Source organism: Zonotrichia leucophrys, chromosome 1 (genome assembly GCF_028769735.1).
Source record: "Zonotrichia leucophrys gambelii isolate GWCS_2022_RI chromosome 1, RI_Zleu_2.0, whole genome shotgun sequence".
NCBI classification, from domain to species: domain Eukaryota; kingdom Metazoa; phylum Chordata; class Aves; order Passeriformes; family Passerellidae; genus Zonotrichia; species Zonotrichia leucophrys.
In genome coordinates this window covers 75,658,700-75,676,837 of record NC_088169.1, presented here as the reverse complement: position 1 = coordinate 75,676,837, position 18,138 = coordinate 75,658,700, and the positions used below count along the sequence as shown (strand labels likewise).

General features: G+C 37.2%; 1 long non-coding RNA gene across 1 annotated transcript in view; it reads left to right on the top strand.

The window, feature by feature from the left end:
* Positions 1-319: 319 nt before the first annotated feature.
* The window catches only part of LOC135457541 (uncharacterized), a 50,226-nt gene continuing 32,407 nt past the window's right edge, over positions 320-18,138 (top strand). The window contains exons 1-2 of the long non-coding RNA XR_010442747.1: positions 320-374; positions 11,253-11,303. This is a non-coding gene — a long non-coding RNA (uncharacterized LOC135457541). The remainder of the gene's footprint in view (positions 375-11,252; positions 11,304-18,138) is intronic.

Below are 18,138 nucleotides of genomic sequence, written 5' to 3'. Positions count from 1 at the left end.
ATGTGTTTTGTTACATTGCTACAGTGAAACAGCCAACCTAGAATAGCAGTAGCAGGAAATGTACAGATGCTTCTGTTTAGCATAGCTCTGCAGAGCTCACCAAATTGTGCATCAGCTACAGGCAGCAGGAGATCACTCAGTTATTTTTTCAGTGTTTTTCCATATGTCTCAGAAAGAGGCTGATAATATTTTGCAGTGTCCTTAGAGAATTCATCTCTGAGGTCTAGGTATCTCCTCTGGTACCACAAAGGAAATACTGTATTATTGGGTCCCAGCAGTGCAGAGAGCAGTCAGCATCCCATCATTTCCTGTTGCTGTCACTTGCTGCAGAGAAGCGGCGCTGACAGGTTACTGTAGAGAGCAGAGAGCTGTTGGTAAGCCTTTTTGATTTTCAATTTTCTTATACTACGTGCAGCATAGCTGGGTGCCCTGCACCCTCCTCTATATTGTGAATAATTCCAGTGAATTTCATAGGTGAATTAAAACGTAAAGATCCATCTCAAAGGATGTGATGTAGCTGAAAAAGGAATGATTGCATTTGAAAAAGGAGGGTTTAGTGCATGTGACTGTGAGATGCTGTGACCTGAAGGCTATTTTTTCACTGGCTGTTGATAAATATGTCTGCTGAGGCCACCAAGGGCACAACCAAGTATTAACACCAGGAGAGGGCAGGAGACCAAACCACCCCTCTTTTTCCTGCTGAAAACAAGGGCACATTCCAGCTTTATCTCTGCAGAAGATTTGGTTTCTGAGCTGCATACTGCTGAGAATTGAGAATTGCTGAGAACATAGGCATTCTGCTTGCTGCACCGTATGAGCCCTCTGAGCTTCATGTTTCCACTAGAGATATTTTTCTTCCTCGTGGCTAAAACTCAGGTTACAGAGTCTTAAGTACCAGCTTCACTATCTGTGTCTACCATGCATCACTTGGTGACCTGGGCTTTTGGAGAATCCCCATTTTTGGGGGCCTCTTGGTGACCTCCATTGTCCCAAAGGGGGCCAGCCTCTCTCAGTCCATGCTTAATGTCTTGAAGATGCACAGCAGATGCCTCTTATGAGGTGCTGTTATGATGGGTCACTGCTATTAATGTTTGATTCTCTGCCCCATCTTTGACTTTATGCTACTCTGCTTTTTCAAGACTTTAATCATGTCAGAAGGCTGATGTCATTGCAGGACCAAACAGTGGAAAAAATGGGATCAGAGTCAAAGCTTTTATTCCTGTATAAATATTTGAAATAACACAGGCACTCCTAAGTCTTAACAATGCATTTCTCTTTCCATGTGTTTTCTTTTCTTTTTAATAAAACATGCTCTGTTCCCAAAAATCCTGCTTCTGTGATCAAAGTGTTAGAATTGGATGAGCTACATGTTAACCTCCTGAAAGATTAGTGATCCTCTAACACAGATTTTAACGGCTCATTAGTGTAAAAGGAATGGTTGCTGGACTGGTGGGGCATAAACATTATTCATACTCAAAAATATTATCTTGCTCTGAGTTCACTTGCTAGCTCCCTCTTGGCAAAAAGGGCAAAGTGCAGCCATTAAAAGGTAGAAACCAAGAAAACACAGACAAGTGCTTCTGACCTGAGTGATATGCAGGCAAACTCATCACTGAAGGAGGTTAGATTGTTTTACAGGTCTGAGTGGGTGCAATTCTCTGGGATTAAGTAGAACTACTTGTCTTTACAGCAGCAGAGAATGTAACATCAAATGTTTAATGGTTTGATACAGAGTTCAGAGAAAACAAGTCTACATCCATCACTTAACTTTATTGCATATTTGAACCATCCACATGTTTTCTAGTGTCTCCAGCTCACATTGTGGCAACAAAGGAAAATACCTGGAATATAAACAACAAGATCTAGTCTAAAAATTAAGCATTGGAGATGGGTTTGAATTTGAACTGTTTGCTTTGTCTGTTTCTTCTCTGGGCATCCACTGTGTACATCTGACTCAAGCCCCTTTGGCAGAGGTATGGGTGTAGCTGTTTTTAAGCCCACATTACCTGTAACCTGTAACTGGTAAGCTAATCACCACTGGCTATACACCAGGAGCTGGTGTAAAATTGCTTGTTTGGCATTGCTCTCTGCTGAGAGCTGCCTGAGTTAACCTGGTTACTTCTCTGATATCACTGTTGGACTCTAGAGACACCCTTGTAATATTTCCTTTGGCACTTTGGAAGAGGTACTTAAATGTTTGACACATCCTTTGACATTTTGAGGCAACTAGGGGAAAAAGGCACCCTGCAGATCTGAGCTGTAAGTGCCTCTGAAGTGGGAATAGGGTCCTGATATTGCCGTGCTAACAAGATGCACTTAAGAATGTTCATGTCTTGCAGGTACTCGGTAGCGTTACTTTAATTTAAGGTGTAATTCATTCAGGAGTAATTAATTTTTTGGTTTACCAATATGCTTCAGTTTAGAAATTACTCATTTAAGTTTTACCTGCATTTGGACCAGTGATCTTGATTAAATAGTTCTTCCCTGATTTCTAGTGCAGTGATTCATTCAGGAAGAGTTTTGCCAATATCAGTAAGTATCTTAAAATGCCATAATTCATTTTTAGTACAGTCAATAATGGCAGATCATGATGAAGGATCAACAATTCTTTACCTCCCCCAGTGAATCTACAAACATACTCTCTAACAGCAGAGGCAGTATGTCTTTGTAGTATGAATATTTACACTGAAAGGGTTTTTTGTTGAAAAATTAGTTCTAATTGACAGTACTGCCCCTTTACATACTTACATTATCTGTTGTCTTTTTTTTTTCTTTCTGCTGGTCTTCCACTACAACTTTCACGTATTTGTAGCTCTTGTTCATGTTTCTTTCTCAAGGTAGATTACAGATGCAGACAATAAGTTACAGTGGGTTAAGAATGTTTCTTTAATCCCTAATGACTGATATAATTGTTGTATCTGAAGCAGTTTCAAAACAAATTCATTTAACTCATGCAAAAAGTCTTCCTGAAATATTATTTTTTTCTATCCTGTTCATTTCAAGGATCTTTAATAGCAGAGGTTGCAGGTAAATAACTGGTTGTTAAAAAAAAAAAAAAAAAAGAGTGCATGATAGGGAAGAATGCTTTTTTGAGAAGTTGCAGTAAGATACAGGATGATACATGGAGAGCCAGTGAAAGGAGGAGGCAATGCATTTATCTGACCAAATTCATATTTCTTGTGGTTTCTTACACCTAAGGTGCCTGTTGAACCTTGTTTTGTAGTCAGTGGAGAGAAACAGGAGCTTCTGAGATTTAGCTTGTGGACAGCTAAAATAGATCAGATGAACCAAACCTTTAAAAACCCCCATTTTCTGTGTGTTTACAGGGAGATCCTTGAGTGACTAGTTTCAGAGCAGACATTTATTGAGGTGTCCCACCACATGAGTCTTGATGTTACCTGGCTTAATTTTACAGCAGTGTCTCTCACAAAGGGAAGGTGCCCTGTTCCAAATTCACCCAAGTGGATGTGGCTCTCTTGCACTGAGCTGATGCCATGAGATCTGATTTATGGCTGTGTGGGAAGGCAATTCTGTGTCCCATGGTGGCACTGGAACCTCAGTGCTACTTCTTGATCAGATAGCTCCAGCAGCTGGCTGAAATGAAGTGAATAAATCTCAGTCCAACATGGTCAATGTGTCTGTTTGGCTACTCCTCTTTCATGAGAAAAACTGAGAAGCCTTAGTTCTGATGAGGGACAAGAAAAAGAATGTTTGAGCTATTCACGTGAACAACTCATGGTAAAACTGCAAAGCATCAGGAGAGAGCTGACAAGATCTCACTTTTTTAAAATAAGGGATGAGTTGTCAACTACTTGAGGGGACGCCCAGAAGTAAGAATGTTAGTCTTTGGAATATTCCTGTAATTTCAAGCAGTTATTATTTTAGTACAACTGCCTAGTGTTTTTGGTTTTTTTTCTAATCATCTCCATTATTAATTTAATATGCACACTGTCTTTATTTGTTCCTTAAAAAATATCCTGTTCTTGGAAGAGCTTAATTATCTGTTTCCTCTTGTTTTCTCTTTTTTACTATCACTCCCTCTGCCATCAGTCCCTGCATGCTTTTCTTTTCTTTTCCTTTTTTAAGAAGACTGAATCTATTTGTGTCTCTTAAAGTCTCACCTGACAAATAAAGCTGGTCTCCAAATGGAATTTCCACATATATTAAAATAATGATGTATTGTATCAAAATTTATTTTCCAAAGACTTGTGTTCCCTCCAAAATGCGAGCTCTGTAGATAAAGAGAGCCTATGGCAGATAGCTGAAATTAAATTTTTCTCTAAGAAGTTCAGAATCAGCTAAGGAAATGTAGTTCTTAACAGAGTGGTGGAGACTGCTGGAATTGATTGCTATGATGTTAGCCTAGGAGACCAAGCTGACTGCACTGTGTAATTAATACATTACAATGAATGCACTGGATGATATCACTTAATAGGAGGAACTTGTGCTAACCATCATTATCAATACTGCTTTTTCAATTTCAGGTTGTGGTTAACTGATTTGACATTAAATTCCCCGTTACTTTTGTCCTGCACTGCAGAGATTAATTGTTTTGTGGCCAGAGATCAACAGAATATTGATCCACAAGTCAAATCTGTCTACCCACCTTTTACACGCTTTTTGCTTACTACATGGTGGAGTAAATTAAACTGATCTGCTACTGTAAGCTGCTATTTCAATATAAATATCTCCTTTTATCTTAAGCTCTTTATCACAGTTTTAACAGTGAATTCTGCTCACTCAGTTACTCCTGTCTGTTCAGATTCACCAGTCTTAGGATCCTTCATGCCAGACAGTATCTGCTTCAATAGGATTGGAATAATTTAGCAGCTTTGAAAATGCTACTGTCATTTATTCTAGGAGTGAGCTGTCTTAGAAGGACTCAGGAAAGGCCAAAGTAGTTTGCATTTATTGGCAAACTATTGCTTGTGTTAGTACTGACTTTTAATTTAGCTGCAAAGATGAGAAAGTAAACATTATTTTGGGAATTTCAGTCAATAGAGATCATTGAGGAATTTTTTTCCTTATTTAAAAAAGAATAAACCAGATGTTAATACTGGAATTCCAAATTAATCGAGAAAAGGCTAATGCTCTAAAAGACTGGAATATCCTTAAAATGCCTTGAAGACAAAGCTGGTCATTTTATGCACATATTTACCTAATTGAAATAGATTGTTTCGTAAGCAGGACCAAGGTGCATTTAAAAATGGCAGGAAAAACATGTCCAACATTATCCATCTTGGGAAAATATACAGGATCTGTCTTTAGGTCAGAATAGTGACAATTCAAGAAAATTCAAACATGAATCCAGAATGATCCAATCTGTTTGTCTTATGTTTTGCCAAGAAGGTTTGTGAAACTAGCCCTGCCCCTACTTAGAGACGAACTTGTGAATAAATTCAAACCACACTTTTACCAATGACAAATGAATTACCGTAATTCTGTGTGTTGTGCACCCATATTCCTTTGCAATTACTGCAAGAAAGGCCTGGAAATAAAAATTACTATTTTATTGAGAACTGTGAAGTCTTTGTACATAAATTATCAGAAAGTCCAAATTCGGTCACTAAATAAACACCACCACCCATCTAGAAAGACTCAGGCAAAATGAAGACAGGTTCTGCTGTAGACCATATACAGTGTAGAGTGGAAGGGAATGAAACACAAGTGCCCATTTGTTTCAGTGGAAATATACCTGACTTACCCATCAAGAAAAATTAGTTGCAGCCCCACTTGTTCATATAATAAAATCAGTGATATGAAGGGGACTTGGTTCTTTAGAAGTGCATCAATTAAAGCTATCATAAAATTTAGAAGTCTCCAAATTCAGAAGCATGATGTCTATTTTAAGAGCTTGACCTAACATGATATATCAAAATGGCCTGTAATATGGCAGATAAGAATTACTAGCCCCACTCCTTTTGCTAAACATTGATTCTGTATAAAAAATTGTGATGGAGGGATAGTGGAGTTGCTTATCAGTGCTCAGTCTTAGCAAGACAGTGCTGATAAGATTTTGCAGATGTTACACCAATTAATTTGTATTAGAATTCTAAAAAAATGGTTTTGCTGCTGATTTTGACTGCGGCCACTATTAATAAATTATTTTAAAAGTATTTAGCAGCACAGATTAGAGATTAAAATCCTGGGTTTATAATGGTTTCTGTGTTCCATAATTCTGCATTAAGTGTTTTGCATATATACTTTCAGCCAGGTAGGTCAAAATATTCCACCAGTACTGAAGTATTCTGGAGTTGTTATAAGAAAAGAGCTAATAAGCAAAAAAGATTTGACTAAAATTTCTTTGAATATAGTAACATTTTGAAATTTGTTAATGGTTTTAGAAATCTTGAACAGTTATTATTTTGATATTCTTTCTAGCAGTGTCTGCCTTTATGAGCAGGAACAATGAGTAATTTCTCTGCCTCATTTTGTCAGCAAGCATTAGTAGCTGTCTGTCCCTTCACTCTGAATCAAAGTTTTCTTGCAGGTAGAAGAGAAAGAGTTTATTCCCCTGCAAAAATATGAAAACTTTTTAAGCTCTTTAATGCACTTCTATAATGGACAAAAGTTTTAAATTTTTTAGTATTGTCAAGTCTTGTGATTTTTGTAAACTATTGGGGGGGGTTAATCATAATAAGCTTTAATATTCTCTTTGGATTTTGAGATCTGGGGCTTTGGGACTTACATGAAAATTCTGGCTTGTAACAAAGGAATTTTTGGTTTTGCTTTTGCTTTTGTGTTTGTTTTCCATTTGTTTTTGGTTTTGTTTTTGTTCTTTCCTTTTCCTGGGGGTTTAAAGTGTGATCCGTTCTTTTTGAGCTCCATGTTGTTCAAAAAAAAAAAATTAAAAGCACTCTCTTTACTTTTATTTCATGCTGTTTGGTCACAAGAGAGGAAGAACAGAAAGCAGAGCCAAGCTTGATTATTTAAGAACAAATGCTAACTTTCAACATGTTCAGTCAGAAAATAACTCTCACTCACTCTGACTTCTCTGTGGCATCTCTCTGGTGGACAACATAGGTATCTTCTAGAGAAGGTAAAATAACACTATAGGAAAAGTCTAGTCTTGAGGTCTGGGGTTCTCAGGGAATCTCACTGAGATCATCAGGGAAGCTCACCAGAGAGGACATGGTTAGTGAGACCACTGAATAGCAGAAAGTACACACATTTCCTGCAGGATGAGTAAAGAGGGCACTGATCAGAGCAGACAGATCTATGCTGACTACTAACAGTGGTACTTTAGGATAGTGTCTTTTCTAAAAAGTCAGTTTACACCTGTGGGATGGTTGCAGTAGGGCTGTACCTCCCCTGCACCAACAAGTGCTACTTCCAGTAACTTTGTTTTCCTACAAAACTGTAGGCAGCAGAAAGGGGTACTATGTCATCTCAGTGACATTTTTAGAATCATTAACATTTCAATCTGAAATTCTCAGCAGCTGAAGAGAGGCTCAGTTGCTGAAATAAAAGTGCCCACAACACTGATTAGAAGCTGAAAGGATTAGCTTGATGTCTCTGATGTTAATGCTTGCTGAAATGAAAAGGAAAAAAATGTTCAAAGGCCCAGACATAAAGTACCTGACTTCCTCAGACCTATCAAAGGGTTAGCATCAATAACCAAGTAATGGCTGCTTTATAGTTTGAATTTTCTGACCCAGTGTTTTCAAAAGGCCAATAAAAAGCCACATTGCTGAGACAAAATTTTAGGTTGTAATGACTATAAAAATAAAATAGTAATGATAGAGCAATTTGTCTTGGTCTAAGAGAGAAGGTTAAACCTGTAATTGTGCCAGTCTTGAAGAGCAAGCTGGAAAAAAAAAAGTTTCATGTTTTCATGTGCATAGCTAAACATACTGAAAAAAAACAAAGATTGCATAGGAATGAATTTTTTTCTAATTGTTTTTGTAAAATCTCTGCTTCTCATGGAAAATGTCCCTTTTTGCTCTACAAGAGGGTCTTAAACCCTATCAAAGTCTAGATTGTTGAAAACAGGCATTTTAAAGATGTTGACTGCAATGTCCTTTGGAGTGTAATTTCAAACTTCACTTAGGCTACATTTTAGGCTTTAGATATGCAAATAATTGTTCAACTATTTAATTTTTATGTATGCATCAGCCTTCATGGAACTGGAAATAGAATTCAGAAAATTTAAACTCTGTTTAAAAAGAAGAGAGTTTGGGCCTATAAGAATGTGATAACTCACTCACTTGAGCCATAGAATCATTGTTAAAATTAATTTCATTTCTTTACCTGCTTCAAATTTCTGTAGTCTTGACAATAACTCTTAGGGAAGGGAAATAAATTATATTGGTTTTACTGCAGCTTAAATAATTTGCATTTTCCCACTTTAATTTTTGGGCAACACATGCACGCAAGTATAAAGGTCATCTGGCAGAAAATTATTTATCTCTCTCAGATGTAATAAACACTTTTGTCCTCTTTCTGTCTGAAGCTTAAAAAATTTCCATCTAGAAAACAGAGTACAGGAAAATAGTTGGTTAAATTATGCACAGTTTTTGGAAAACAAGCTTCTGCAGCTCTTATGTCAGATAATGCCATCAGCTCCTCTGGAGATTGCACCTAGCTTTTAGGTTATAAAATATCACAGTGGGCCTCCTTTGGATCTCCCTGGACATAGAGAAGATATACCAAAATTTGAATTATCAGAAATCACATCTTCAGCTATAACAATGTGGGTTTGGAAGGCTCTGGTGTCTCTGAGTTATTATCCCCCATTCTGCATTAAGAAGCCAGGTCACATACTGCCAGCTGTACCTTCTTTCTTTCTTCTTTATTTGGGCTTACATCCAAAAGATTTATCTTCCCTTCATAAATGTAGTCCATGGAATACTCAAGTGCACTTCTTCACACAGGACAAATAATGTGAAGTAATGGGAAATCCTTTAACCCTTCCTTTCACAAAGCAGATTATTTTCCCTGTTGTTGAATTATTTTTATATGTATAAATCACATTTACCTAGTTGTGTACTGTGCCATTTATTATGGTGGAACTGAGAAGTGATATCTGCCTTTGCAAGGCCAGAATTTGTAGTGCAGCCAAGTTTCTTCTACTAGTCTATTTTCCTCACCATCTTTCTAGGTGACTTCTCTCAAATACTGCCAAGAGTTACATTCTTCATTTTCTTAGCTTGTCTAGCTTTTAAATTTCCATTTTGTTAGTTGGCTGTTTTGTCCAAACTTTTTTTCTAGCTTGTAATCTCAGTGCATATGGAAATTTCATTTAGATTTATACACTTCATGGAGACTGAGGCTTTGCATGCCAGTATTTTGTGACACTATAGGAGAAATAAAACCCCCCAGTCATAATGGAAGATTACAGAACACAAATGTTCTTTCTTAAAGTTGTGCCCTGTGGGATTTAGTCATAGTTAGTAAGTATTATGTATATTTCACTGTCTTTTATGTGCCTTTTGTCAGCTCTATTAAGTAGACAATGTCCCTTGTTAACTGGAAGCCAAGGTCATCCTATACTGAATGATAAATAAACTTGAACATCAAATAGGCTGGAAACATTGGAAAATTTCCTTTGAGAATGACAAGATCTGTTACAATAGGCTAAATTTCTGGTTTGATTTTATTTCAGTGAAGTTATATCTAATCAGTGGCACAGCACATAAAATGAAAACTGTCTAAGATGCTAATTGTAACATATTTAGAAATATTCAGAAATAATTTAACCCAAACACTTATTGTTCAGCCTAAAACTAAATGAAACGTCTCTTCCATTTTTTTGTTTGTTTTGCTTTCCCCTCCAGTGATTAATTCATGTTTTCAATGCCCCTTCCTTCACCCCATGCAGAAAATTTGAAGAAAACTGTTGGGTGAGTTATGGGCTTCTGGCACGAAAAAAATTGGTCTCTGACTTTATTATGCACAGGGAGAAAGACATGCTGAGAAGCTGCATTTGAGCTATAAGACCAGTGGTAGTTTTCAGTCATTCTGTGATGCCCATAAGGGGATTGCTTGTCTACAAATTCAGCTGAGTTCACTTGACTCTTTTCTTCAGTAAGCCATTGGCAGATTTAATGTTCTTTACCCCCTCTCCCCCCTAAAAATAAAAGGAAAGATTAAAAGAAGTAAAAAGATATTTAAAACTGAATGTTCAAATGTTATATATTCGACCAAATTTGTGGTTTTCAGTGAAGTCACTCCTTGCATGATTTGTTTCTCTGTGAAACTGTACTAGAGAAAGGGCTCAGTTAATTTTTACATGAGTTGACATTTTTACCAAGTTTGACCTTGTCTAGCTGTGGCATTGGAAAGACTTTTTCTTTGCTTTGTTTCCCTAAGAACTTGGAAAAAACTTTATGCTTTGTCAAAAAAAAAAAAAAAAACCAAAACAAAAAACCCCAAAACAACAAAACACCAACACACTCTCAAAAAAGAAAAAAAAAAACCAAAAACTAAAAAAGAAAACCCAGTTCTACTCTCTTCTAGTTTTTTTACAAAAGAATCCCAAATTTGTTCTCCTCCTTTTTCTGTCTGATCACATAGGATCTGGATGCTTCAGAGGGCCTGTTCTTTCTGCTGCCCTTATGAGTTACTGTAGTATTTTATTTGTATGTTATTTTAGATGGAGAGCTTAAATGACCTCAGTGTTGTACAGATGATCTCAAGAAGGAGCTGGGCTTTCCCAGAAATGTTGAGGTGAGGGCTCTTCCCTTGGCAGAGCTTTACTTTGGGACTCCCAAACCAGAGCATAAATGCAATGGGGTTGAAACTTTTCACATTAAATTCATGAGTATGAAATCCTCCTGTTGCACCTTTCCTTTCATTTTGTGTTTACTGAGTGTAGCTTTGGAACAATTTATGGGTGAAGGATGCCTGATACAGAAAACAGGCATCTTTTTATTCTGCAGCTGTGGCTGCAAATTGGAATTTATAGTGTCTGTAAATTGATAAAAGAGATATGGAAACCAGGTTTCTCTCTATTATTTCCATCCTCTCAGTAGGCTACTTGGTTGTCAAAGGCTAGTAAAACTGCAGTCTTTTCTTCCAGGCAATATGGTAGGCTTAACTCCTTTAGAAGAAGCCTTGGGGAAAACAAACAATCTTTTTTTCAATAGTAACCCAACATTAAGGAGTAGTACTTTGTCATACATCTTCTCTTGCTGGTTTCAAGAACTGGTGGTTCTCAGCATGCATGTTGAAAAAACATGTGACTCCTGTGTTTCCAGCCTCTGCTCATAATCAATGTGCTTCATGATCTCTCAATTTTGCTTTCATTGTAGGAGGTTAACGCGACAGAGAGAGCAGAGTGTTGTGGCAGTGCGTCTGTCAAGGTAACTCAAGGACTAAACAAGCAAGCCGGGAAATTATTTGAAGCACTGGGGCCTTGATCATCTGTACTGCTTGATTGTTTGTTCTTCCAATGGCCCAGTTTGGTGGCACTCCAACTGCTTTGCTCCTGGCTAAATAGAGAGGGCTGGTGCTAAGCACTCCTGGGTTGGACTGGCTGGCTCCACAGTCTGAGCCAGCACCCAGAATGTTTCAGATGGGCACGAGATACAGCTGGCCTCTGACCTCTGGGAGTAGCACACCAACAAGCAAGCAAATGGCTTTCTTCATCCCCCTGCATGAGCATTGTGAAGGATGATTGTATTATGTTCTAATCAGTCTGCCTGGTCCTTCATAGTAAGAGTAATAACTTCACCAGTGCAGTGTAACTCAGCAGCAGAGGAATCTTGTCTTGTTGACTTTTGTAGATTTCTTATAGGCAGAACCATGTTCTCCTCTGACTTTGGAAGAAAACGGAGCATGCAGATCCTACTGAAATTGGAATGATTGAAAAAGGAGTTGTATTTTGAATGTTTAGAAGCCTTTGCAAAGATGCATCTTTAAACAAAGCACTGCAGGCAACTGTTGCACTGCATGGGCAGTACCTCAGTAGGATGAGTAATTCCTTAGTTTTTTATACTACTCCACTTTAATGAAAAATCAGCCTGCCACACCAGTGTCTTTTAGAAAATTCAATATAGTGAGTTTTAAGGCCTTGTTTCCTGTCTTATCAGGGGTACAGTGATGAGTTTCTTCATGGTATCAATTATTGCATAGACGTGAAAAAATCCTAAGTACTAAAATGAAACATTATATTGCTTTTCAACAAATATTTATTTTCAAGGCTGAGAAAATAAAATTAAAATATTCCATGTGAATTTGAGGCACAGTATGTAATTCCTACACTCACTCATGAGCAAAGCAAGACAATAATGAAGCATCATTCTTTACTAAATTTTTGCTTTCCACCACTCAAGGGTGAAAGCAAATTTTAAACTTATTTTTAAACAAGCTTGTTAGGGTATACATTGAATGTATCTGTTGCTTCAGTTTTGCCTTTCGTTAGTTCATCCATCTGGCCAACCTAAAAAGAAGAGGTCTAATCAAGCGCCTGGACATTAAGTGATAGCTGCATGACTTTTAGACATCTCCTTTTTTCTTAGTGTCCTCTCTGTTCATCTTCTACTATACATCTGTACTCAAAAAAAGAAAATCTATAAATCAAAAGATTTTGTGTACTTTCCATCCTTGCAGTGTTCAAGGCTGGATGAGACTCTGAGTAACCTTGTCTTGTGGAAGGTTCCATGCCCATGGCAACAGGGTTGGAGCAAGATGATATCAAGGGTCCCTTCCAAGCCAAACCATTCTATGATACTATGATTCCATGCCTGCAACAAACTGAAATGCTACATTTTGTCCTCTCTGGTTTTTCACATGGTGACTTCTTATGTCTTTTGTTTTCTTTTTTTTTTTCTTTTTTTTTTTTATATATGTGCTGTGGGAGCTAGGTAACCTTCTTTCAAATTTTGTTGTCAAAAATCCCATTTTGATCTTGTTCTTAAATTCAGTAATGGATCTACTTATTTTTCTTCTGTAGAAAACTGAAGCTATTGTTATATAAGCCACAACTTTTCTTAACGTTTGTTGCTTTCCGATAACCCTGATAATCTCTGGGTCTATAAAATGCATTTGTCTTTTAAGAACACCTGTTTTTAGGGGCCAGAACACAAAAGTACAAGTATTGGCTATCATCCTTCCAGCTGTATGCCAGAACATCCTGCTTAACTAGCCCTAAGACAGAAAGAGAAAAAATATTCACTGAGGCATTTTCAAGTTAATCACTACAAGTTTGGGAACTTTTTATGCGTCCTGTGAAAACTTGTGGTATTGATTGATTTTTTTTTCCAAAGGAGCCACTGCAGTTAAATGTGGGATAACAGATACAACTATTTACTCTCTTCTAGTGTGAATGTGTGAATATCCTATACACACTTAAAGAGTGAAAAATACTGCTGATTTACTTCATTAGTAGGAATCTGGCTGTGAAGTGACAATATGTGAGCCGAACAAACCAGAACCTTTCCCATAAATTATCCGTTGACAATTAGTCCTTATGCCTACATGATAGCTGCTTCAGATACTGTTGTGTGAAAATGTTATCAGGAATAGAGTGCTCCAAGTAGTCTTTTGAATACAGGAAATTAAAAATCTTGGCTTTGTGCAGATTTGCGTCCCATGACTATCTGATTTTGTTGTGTCTCTGTGAGATCCAAGTGAAGATTTCTCATGGTTAGTACATCGAGCAAAAGAGAGGAAAAAGGAGGAACTTCATCCCCCTTATGTTTTCTGGCACCAATGACATCTTTAGCTCCTGCATCACCATACAGTTTACTTGGGATGTTAATAGGTTCTTTATTCTCTGCTTCATCATCTGCTTGATGATCTGCTTGATCACTGCTACAAGTGTTGTATATACAATAATTTTTCATGTGTTGACCTTTCCATAAAACAAGTTTTGAAACTAGTCAGTGAACAGAAAAACTAAAAAACTAATGGTGAGAAAGAGAAAAATACAAATGGACAAAGGGTATGCATGAGGGCCCCCAAGGGCCTTTCCTGCCCTGGCAGCCACAGTGACAGCACAAAGATGTAGCTGCCTGGCTTCAGGAATACAATTGAGACAAAGCTGAAGGACAGTGAATGGGGAAAGGTGGATGTCAAAAGATGACATTTGTGGCTGTGTTTAGTAGACAAAACAGGGAATGGCTAAACAAGCAGAGAGGGAGTGCCAAAGGGGCTGTATCCAGTAAACCACCTTTCTCCTTGATTTCCTTACCACTACAGCCAGGAACATGAGTGTAAAAAGCACACTCTATGGGAGAGCAAGCCACTGCCTTCTTTGCAGCAGCAGAGCTCCTCAGTTGGAGCATTTTCTGGCAATATGTATGCAGACTTGATTCCTGAATTTCCTGGATGGAATTAAACATTCTGCTTCACAGCAGAGGGTCAAACTGAAGCATTTGCTGAGGTGGAGAGTTCTAGGCCAACACTGGAACCAGATACCTCCATCATACTTTTCAGCTGTCTCTTGCACTCTAAGCAAAGAATCTGTCAGCTTGCTTGCTGTCAGCTGTTACCTGTCTTCAGTAACACAACTTCAAACACCTTCAGAAAGCTTACTTTCCTGATAAGCCATAAACAAATAAACTGTATGTAGGAAACATGGGAAAAGTTGTCAAACTCTTTTGCAGAAGCCATTAATGCCTGCACTTTGGACAACTTAGTGTTTCTTTAGATTTCATGCAGGTTTTCTGCAAAATGATTTATCTACTGAGTGAGACTGAAGGAAGGAAAAAGTGACTGTTCTTAGTTTTTTTAAGAAAACAAGAAAACATATATCAAGCAATTTTCATCTATAAAATGAAAAAGTTTCCAGAAAAAATATAAATAGTTTTTAAAAAGCTAAAGATAATAGGAAGTGCACTAAAGTTATTAAATTAGATTAAATAACATATCTTTTAAGGATGAAATTACTGATAAAAACCTAAATATTTAAGTGTCCTGCCTCTATGTTTACCAGTACCCTTTGCTTATGCTATTTCTCCTTGGACCTTTAGGCAATTTAATTTTTCTTACTGACTACTTTAATGGGATACAGTGAGTTTTTGGGGCAATGTGATTCCATCTCAGGGAGCATCTGTGACTGGAAGAACTTGCAACCAGCTGAACCCACTGACCCTTAAAGTTAAGGCCTATGTAGGCAGTTATAAATCTGTATTTATGTCACTCTGGAAGACTAAACATTAAGAGACATTGTCCAGAACCACAGAATCCAGAGCAGTCAGGAGTAAAACCAATGTTTCCTAGATCAAAGTGCTGTTTACTAATTGTATTGCAAATCGATATTCAGTATGCTGCATATCAGGTTTAATTAACCTGGTTGGTATTTACAGTTAACATAAAGTGGTTTTGCACAGTGAAGGACTGTACAAGCACTGAATACTGCACAACAAATGTTTAGCAGGTGAAACCACAATGCCACCTGTAACAATACATGCAATACTGTAGACATCAATCACATACAGTATACATATTCATTGTATCACATACCTAGTTAGTCAAGGAAATTATATCTGATTATTGGCATGGCCATAGAAATACATGAAAAATTCTGCCTCTATGCATGCAAATAACATCAGCATTAAAAACATTAATATAGCATTTGCTTTAGCTTCTTATCTTTGAAAATTATGTCTCCCCAATAACAGTGTTTTAAATACCACATCTTCATAACATTTCCATGAAGGTTGAATTGTTTATTCTGTCAAATTGATAGAACTGATGTGGCATGTCTGTGACCTGGAATCATAAGAAGACTATCTAAGGAATATAGTTTTCCTAGGTCAGTCTAATCTTTGAGTTATTAGTGTCTATTGTAATGAGTCTTGCTGAGAGCAGTGATCTACAGAAAGCATCAACTCATTTTTGTGAAGTTTTGTATCCCAGACAAATGGTCATAACTTAGTGATATTTCTATCTTGGCTGGGTTTGCAATGCCATTGAAAAAAGTTATTAGTCACACAGCAATAAATTTCTGGGAAAGATGTGATGTTTCAAACTCTACTGTATGATAAATTGAGCCCAAAAAATCCCTGGACTCCATTTTATGAAAAGGCTTACAGGGACTCACCGAGACAAATGAATAAATGGAAGACTTAATGGTGAGGACGAGGATGGATTGACAGGGCAATAAACAAATTCTGCACTGCTTATCATATGATCTTCCAACTCCCAGCAGTATTTCAGAAGTTTGGTAGAGTATTCACTTAAGTGAGTTGTGATATCTTCAACACATTATAATACAGTTTCTATTGTTTCCATGTGGCTATTCTGAATTTGCATTTCATAGTTACTGCTGTCATCTTTAGATTTCATTTTGCAAAGAATGAAACCAAAAAGCTGCTGGTACTGCATCCAGGCCCATTTTCAAACATGGTGGTAAAAAAACATATAAAGCCAGTCAGAAATGCATCTTCTCTACAAGGCTGTTTCATGCCATATCAAATTGACATTGTGCATTCAATTATTAGTGATGGTGTCATATTTTTAAAGCCTTATACATTCTTAATGAGGGCTTCATTCCTTGAATCAACCTATACCTGGGTAATTGTGTGATTTCTGCAAATATGATCATGAGCCACTCTGATTCATGGCCTTTCAAAAGAAGCGAGAACTAGTGGGAGCTTGTAGCAATGTCAGAGATAGGAGGAACATGAATGGATATTGTCAAGTTATCAGTTCTTCCTAAATAATTTTATGATCTGAATGAACACTCAGAAAGCTAAAAGATTAATTGCCAGTGTAACAATCTTTTCTGGAAAAAAGTCAGCCCCAACATGTATGCTTTATCTATCATCATGATATTTACTGAAAAATCGCTTCGCCAGGATTTCTTCTCCTGGGAAGTTGAGAAGCCTCAGAGAAAAATTTAAATAATAATTATCTGATTGCTTCTCCATGTGTTTTGCTGCTTTGCAATATGGTAGGTGAGTCTTTCATTGGTTCCATGTGAATTGTTTTAACTTAATGACCAATCCCAGTCCAGCTGTGTCAGGACTCTGGTCAGTCACAAGTTTTTGTTATTCATTCTTGTGTAGCCTTCTGATGACTCCTTTCTCTTTCTCTAGTATAGACATAGTATATAATTTATTTTAATATCATGTAAAAAATAATAAATCAGCCTTCTGAGAACTTGGAGTCAAATTCTCATCTCTCATCTCATCCTAGGGACACTCACAACACCACAACAGCTATCTAATAGAACCTTGTTGAGACAGATGTTTCAATTCTTATTGACAGCAATTCCAAGGTGTTTTGTAACAGCAAATGCTAACGGGAGGCAATAAATTAATAAAGTAAAATTTGATTTTTGCTCTGTAGTCCTTCAGAAGCTAAGTTAATTGAGATTCAGAGATTATTTCTACTGTATATTACATTCATTTTTCACACTAAAGTACTTTTTCTTTTGTGCACACCCATGGGTAATGCAGTCTTAAAGGATTGCATAGTGTGCTTTAACATCACCTGTATATGAGTGTTGACTAAATAGAGGCACACAAAGAAAGGCCAGATTTAAAAGAATTTTTTTTCATTTTGAAAACAAAGCAATGGCAGGCAATTCTTTGTGGATTATTAGTAGTTGGGTGAGGAACTAATATGTAAAGTAAGATTGGAAGGCATGTGTGAGGTTTGCAGTACTAAATCAGTAATATGAAGTGCTCAGAAAGGGCTCTTTTTTTCCCAAGTCCTGAAGGTTATTGGGAAAACTTCCATGAAATCAGTTGGGAAAAGTCATGGTACTTTGAGAGGAAACTGGAACTATGGCCTTAATGCAAAGGTTTCACACTGATTCAGAACAGGTTGTACCTCTGTTCTTTGTAATTCTTTTGAGTCCACAACACAACTGCCAGGGATGTCAGAGGAGGTTTGTACAGAGAGACTATAGGTAGAACAAGGCCTTAATGTAGTAGTTAAATTTATTTGTTCTGTTAGATGTAACTGGATAGATGCAACCTTATATTGTCATTTAAAAGCTACATAAAGTTTTGTAGTCCCTTTCTGTAGTTATTGCAAACAGGGAAAGACATCCAGGGAAAATTTATTCAAGTTTCTCAGGTATCTTCTGTTCAAGTTGGATCATAAAAGGGTTTGGATTGGAAGGGACCTTCCTCCTAAAGATTATTTAGTTCCAACCCCCATGCCATGGGCAGGGCACCTTTTACTAGATCAGTTTTCTCAAAGTCCGATCCATCCTGGCCTTGAGCACTTTCAGGAACTGGG